Source organism: Tupaia chinensis, unplaced genomic scaffold (assembly GCF_000334495.1).
Source record: "Tupaia chinensis unplaced genomic scaffold, TupChi_1.0 Scaffold144814_1, whole genome shotgun sequence".
NCBI classification, from domain to species: domain Eukaryota; kingdom Metazoa; phylum Chordata; class Mammalia; order Scandentia; family Tupaiidae; genus Tupaia; species Tupaia belangeri.
The window spans coordinates 365153-371537 of NW_006204675.1; positions in this window are offsets into that span (position 1 = coordinate 365153).

The following is a 6385-nucleotide window of genomic DNA, read 5'->3' on the forward strand; positions in this document are numbered from 1 at the left end:
TAGGACAATATTTCACATTGCTACAGTGTACTAGATTTTTAATGGAAAAAAGTTTTCTACTAGCAATTCAGCCTCCAGCAAATGAGCTAGCGGCAGAAAAAGTCACGGGCCTTTAGGACAAGGTTCCACATGGCTACAGTGAAATAGATTTTTAAGGGAATGAAGATTTTCTACTAATTATTCAGCCTCCAACTAACGAGCTAGTGGCAGAGGAAGCCACGGGCCTTGTAGACAAGAATCCATATGGCTACAGTGAACTAGATTTTTAAGGGTATGAAGGTTTTCTACTAATAATTTGGCCTCCAACAAATGAGCTAGCGGGAGGGCTGCCCCCTCTGCACCCTCAGCCTTCTCTCTCTTTCTCTTGGTTCCTGTCTCTCCCTGCTTTTGTCTTGCCTTTTTCATTTGGTAAATTTCCTTTTAACCCTTTTATTTAAAAAAAAAAAAAAGACCCTAATTTTCACTGGCTCTTAGTTCCACATTTTTTCTTCTTCAATTTCGCTCCAACAAAGTAGATAGTGAGAGGGATTCCCCCTCTGTACCCCGAGCCTTCTCTCTCTCTCTGTCTCTCTGTTCCTGTCTCTCCCTGCTTCTGTCTTGCCTTTTTTTTTTTTTTTTTTTTTTTTTTTTTTACCCACATTTTTTTTAAATGCCCAATTTTTCTCTGGCTCTTAGCTCCACCTTCTTTCTTGTTAATTTTTGCTCTGCTCCTCCCAAGCAGGCAGAAGAAGCCACGGTCCTTCAGGACAATTTTCCACATGGTTACAGTGAACTAGATTTTTAAGTCAATGATGATTTTCTACTAATAGTTCAGCCTCCAACAAATGAGCTAGCAGCAGGAGAAGCTACGGGCCTTCCAGACAAGGTTCCACATGGCTTCAGTGAACTAGATTTTTAAGGGAATGAAGATTTTCTACTAATAATTCAGACGTCAACAATCGAGCTGGTGGTAGGGAGCCCTCTCAGCATCCCCCTGCCTTCTCTCTCTGTCTCGCAGTTCTAGTCTCTCCCTGCTTTTGTCTTCCCTTTCTTTTTTGGTAATTTTTTCTTTTTACCCTTTTTTTTCAAAATAAAAAAGGCCCAGGTTTTCTCTGGCTCTTAGTTCCACTTTTTTTCTTGTTAATTTTTTCTCTGCTCATCCCATGCAGGCAGAAGAAGTCACGGGCCTTCATTACAAGGTTCCACAACCTTCAGGACAAGTTTTCACATGGCTACAGTGTACTAGATTTTTAAAGAATTAAGACTTTCTAGTAATAATTCAGCCTCCAACAAATGAGCTAGAGGTAGGGAGTCTCTCCTCCTGTGCACCCACAGCCTTCTCTCTCTGTCTCTTGGTTCCTGTCTATACCTGCTTCTGTCTTCCATTTCTTTTTTTTGGTAATTTATCCTTTTTAACCATTTTTTTTTATAAAAAAAGACCCAGTTTTCCCTGACTCTTAGCTCTACCTTTTTCTTGATAATTTTCACTCTGCTCCCCCCATCCAGACAGACGAAGCCACGGGCCTACAGGACAAGGATCCACATGGATACAGTGAACTAGATTTTTAAGGGAATGAAGATTTTCTACTAATAATTCATCATCCCACTAATGAGCTAGTGGCTGAAGAAACCATGAGCCTTCCAGTTAAGTTTCCACATGGCTACAGTGATCTACATATTTAAGGGAATGAAGATTTTCTACTAATAAATCTGCCTCCAACAAGCGAGATATCTGGAGGGAATGCCCCTCTGCACCCCTAGCCTTCCCACTCTGTCTCTTGGTTCTTGTCTCTCCTTGCTTCTGTCTTCCTTTTTTTTTTCTGGTAATTTTTTCTTTCTACCCATTATTTTTTTAAAAATTTGCCCAGTTTTTCTCTGGCTCTTAGCTCCACCTTATTTTTGTTAATTTTCGCTCTGATCATCCCATCCACGCAGAGAAAGTCACAGGCCTTCAGGACCAGGTTCCACATGGCTACAGTGAAATAGATTTTTAAGGGAATGAAGATTTTTCTACTAATAATTCTTCCTCCAACAAACGAGCTAGCCGTACAGAGCCACCCTCTGCACTACAAGACTTCTCTCTCTGTCTCTTGGTTCCTGTCCCTCCCTGCTTCACTCTTCCCTCTAATTTTTTTTTTTGGTAATTTTTCCTTTTTACCCTTTTTCTTAAAAAAAAAAAAAAAAAAAAAAAAAAAAAAACCCCCAGTATTTCTCTGGGTCTTAGCACAATCGTTTTTTCTTGTCTATTTTCACTCTGCTCCTCCCATCCAGGCTGAAGAAGCCACGGGCCTTCAAGAAAAGGTTTCACTTGGCTACAGTGAACTAGATTTTTAAATCAATGATGATTTTTTACTAATAATTCAACCTCCAACAAATGAGCTAGCAGCAGAAGAAGCTACGGGCCTTCCAGACAAGTTTCCACATGGCTTCAGTGAACTAGATTTTTAAGGGAATGAAGATTTTCTACTAATAATTCAGCATCCAACAAATGAGCTAGCGATAGGGAGCCACCATTCTCAAACCCAGCCTTCTCTCTCAGTCTCTCCTTTCCTGTCTGGACCTGATTCTGTCTTCGATTACTTCGATTTTTACTTTTTACCCTTTTTTTTTTCTTAAAACTTAAAAAAAAAAAAGGGCCCAGTTTTTCTCTGGTTCTTAGCTCCAACTTTTTTCTTGTTAATTTTAGCTCTTCTCCTTCCATCCAGGCAGAAGAAGCCATGGGCCTTCAGGACACGTTTTCACATGGCTACAGTGAACTAGATTTTTAAAGGAATGAGGTTTTCCTACTAATAATTCAACCTCCAACAAATAAGCTAGTGGCCAAAGAAGCCACTAGCATCCTGGACAAGGTTCTACATGGATACAGTAGCCAGGCAGAAGAAGCCACGAACCTTCAGGACAAGTTTTCACATGGCTACAGTGTACTAGATTTTTAAAGAATTAAGACTTTCTAGTAATAATTCAGCCTCCAACAAATGAGCTAGAGGTAGGGAGTCTCTACCCCCGTGCACCCACAGCCTTCTCTCTCTGTCTCTTGGTTCCTGTCTATACCTGCTTCTGTCTTCCATTTTTTTTTTTGGTAATTTATCCTTTTTAACCATTTTTTTAAAATAAAAAAGGCACAGTTTTTCTCTAGTCCTTAGCTCTACCTCTTTCTTGTTAATTTTGCTCTGCTCCTCCCATCCAGACAGAAGCCATGGGCCTACAGGACAAGGATCCACATGGATAGAGTGAACTAGATTTTTTAGGTAATGAAGATTTTCCACTAATAATTCATCATCCAACTAACGAGCTAGTGGCTGAAGAAACCACGAGCCTTCCAGTTAAGGTTCCACATGGCTACAGTGACCTAGATTTTTAAGGGAATGAAGATTTTCTAATAATAATTCAGGCTCCAACAAATGAGCTTGCGATATGGGGTCCCCCTCTGCACCCCCAGGCTTCTCTCTCGGTCTCTCAGTTCCTGTCTCTCCCTGCTTCTTTTTATTGTTTTTTGGTAATTTTTTCTTTTTACTATTATTTTTAAAAAGATGGTCCAGATTTTTCTGGCTCTTAGCTCCACCATTTTTCTTGTGAATTTTCTTGGTGCTCCTCTCATCCAGGCAGAAGAAGCCACGGACTTTCAGTTCAAGGTTCCACATGGCTACAGTGACCTAGATATTTAAGGGAATGAAGATTTTCTACTAATAATTCAGCCTTAAACAAACGAGTTAGTGGGAGGGAGTCCACCTCTGTACCCCCAGCCTTCTCTCTCTTTCTCTCAGTTCCTGTCTCTCCCTGCTTCTGTCTTCCCTTTTTTTGTGTGTGTGGTAATTTTTCCTTTTTACCCATTTTTTTTTAAAGGCCCCATTTTTCTCTGGCTCTTACCTCCACCTCTTTTCTTGTTAATTTTCTCTCTGCTGATTCCATCCACACAGAAGTCATGGGCCTTTAGGACAAGGTTCCACATGGCTACAGTGAACTAGATTTTTAAGGGAATGACGATTTTCTACTAATAATTCAGCCTCCCACAAACGAGCTAGCGGCAGAAGAAGGTGCGAGCGTTAGTCCTTCTGGACAAGAATCAACATGGCTACTGTGAACTAGATTTTGAAGGGAATGAAAATCTTCTACTAATAATTCAGCCTCCAACAAACGAGCTAACGGCAGTAGAAGCCTCAGGCCTTCTATACAAGGATCCACATGGCTACAGTGAACTAGATTTTTAGGGGTTTAAAGATTTTCTAGTAATAATTCAGCTTCCAACAATTGATGTAGCGGCAGAAGAAACCCCGGGCCTTCAGGACAATGTTCCACATGGCTACTGTGAACTAGATTTTTAAGGGACTGAAGATTTTCTACTAATAATTCAGCCTCCAGCAAATGAGATAGTGGGAGGGAGGACCCCTCTGCACCCCCTGCCTTCTCTCTCTGTCTCTCAATTCCTGTCTCTCCTTGCTTTAATCTTCCCTATTTTTTTTTTTTTGGTAATTATTCCTGTTAACCCATTAAAAAAAAATGGTCCAGTTTTTCTTTGGGTATTAGCTCCACATTTTTTCTTATTAATTTTTGCTCTGCTCCTCCGATCCAGGCTGAAGGAGCCTGCACCTTCAGGACAAGTTTCCACATGGCTATAGTGAACTAGATTTTTAGGGGTTTAAAGATTTTCTAGTAATAATTCAGCTTCCAACAATTGATGTAGCGGCAGAAGAAACCCCGGGCCTTCAGGACAATGTTCCACATGGCTACTGTGAACTAGATTTTTAAGGCAATGAAGATTTTCTACTAATAATTCAGCCTCCAGCAAATGAGATAGTGGGAGGGAGGACCCCTCTGCACCCCCTGCCTTCTCTCTCTGTCTCTCAATTCCTGTCTCTCCTTGCTTTAATCTTCCCTATTTTTTTTTTTGGTAATTTTTCCTTTTTACCCCCCCTTTTTTTTTTTTTTTTCAAAAAAAAGGCACAGTTTTTCTCTGGCTCTTAGCTCCACATTTTTTCTTGTCTATTTTTGCTCTGCTCCTCCCATCCAGGCAGAAGAAGCCATGGGTCTTCAGGACAAGGTTCCACATGGCTTCAATGAACTAGATTTTTAAGGCAATGAAGATTTTCTACTAATAATTCAGCCTCCAAGAAACGAGCTAGCAGCAGAAAAAGCCACGGGCCTTCTAGACAAGTTTCCACATGGCCACAGTGAATTAGATTTTTAATGGAATGAAGATTTTGTACTAATAATTCAGCATCCAGCAAATGAGCTAGTGGTAGAGAGCTCTCTTCTGCACCCCCAGCTTTCTCTCTCTGTCTCTCAGTTCCTGTCTCTCCCTGCTTCTGTCTTCCCTTTTATTTTTCTATTTTTTTCTTTTTACCATTTTTTTTTAAAGGCCCTGTTTTTCTCTGGCTCTTAGCTCTACCATTTTTCTTGTTAATTTTCATGCTGCTCCTCCCATCGAAGCAGAAGAAGCCACAGGTCTTTAGGACTAGGTTCAACATGCCTACAATGAAGTAGTTATTTATGGGAATGAATATTTTCTACTAATAATTCAGCCTCCAACAAGCGAGCTATCGGTAGGGAGCCCCCTCTGCACCCCCAGCCTTCTCTCTCTGTGTCTCAGTTCCTGTCTCTTCCTGCGTCTTCCCTTTTTTTTGTAATTTTTTCTTTTTACCTTTTTTTTTTTAAATTAAAAAAAAAAAAGGCCCCGTTTTTCTCTGGCTCTTAGCTGCACCTTTTTTCTTGTGCAGATTTTTTAGGTCCTGTTGGCTTCATTTTGAATTCTACAAAACATTTAAAAGACTTTTATTTTTTCAGCTAGCTGGAGTCTGAGTTTCTGCCTGATGCAGTTCACTTTCAACAAGGACCCTGAGCCTATGATAAAGGGATCTTTTTTAGCTCAGAATCACAATGCTGGAAGTAGAGCCAGTCATTTTCCATTTGAAGAAAGGGGTTGTGTGAAAGCCAGTTGTCACTATATGTTTAGGTTTAGATTAGGACTTTCAGTTGAGGTCAGGTTGACCTGGTTCTGGTGTTGTCAGGGCCTACCCGCACTTTATTTATGTGGTCTCAGACTCTTCCGGTTCTGTCCTTGAGGGTCTAACATGGTGGTGGTTATGTCAATTCGGCCTAACATTGTCCCCTCAAGTTGTATATAATTAGGAATCATTCTCATTAGTATTGTCAAGCAAGTTATAGAAGCAGAGAAGCATGAGGTTAGAAATTATTTTTATTAATTTTTTTTAATTTATTCATTTTCTACATTAATTCACTATAAACCATCACAACACACAAATGAATTTTCCATCCAAAATACACTGTGCATTGGCTCAATCAAGCACATCAACATACATGTTCTCAGCAAATAATTTTCCAATTCTTATGTCCTGCATACCTTGCCTTTTGTTTTGCCATCCTTGATTCCCCATCCCCCACCCTCTGC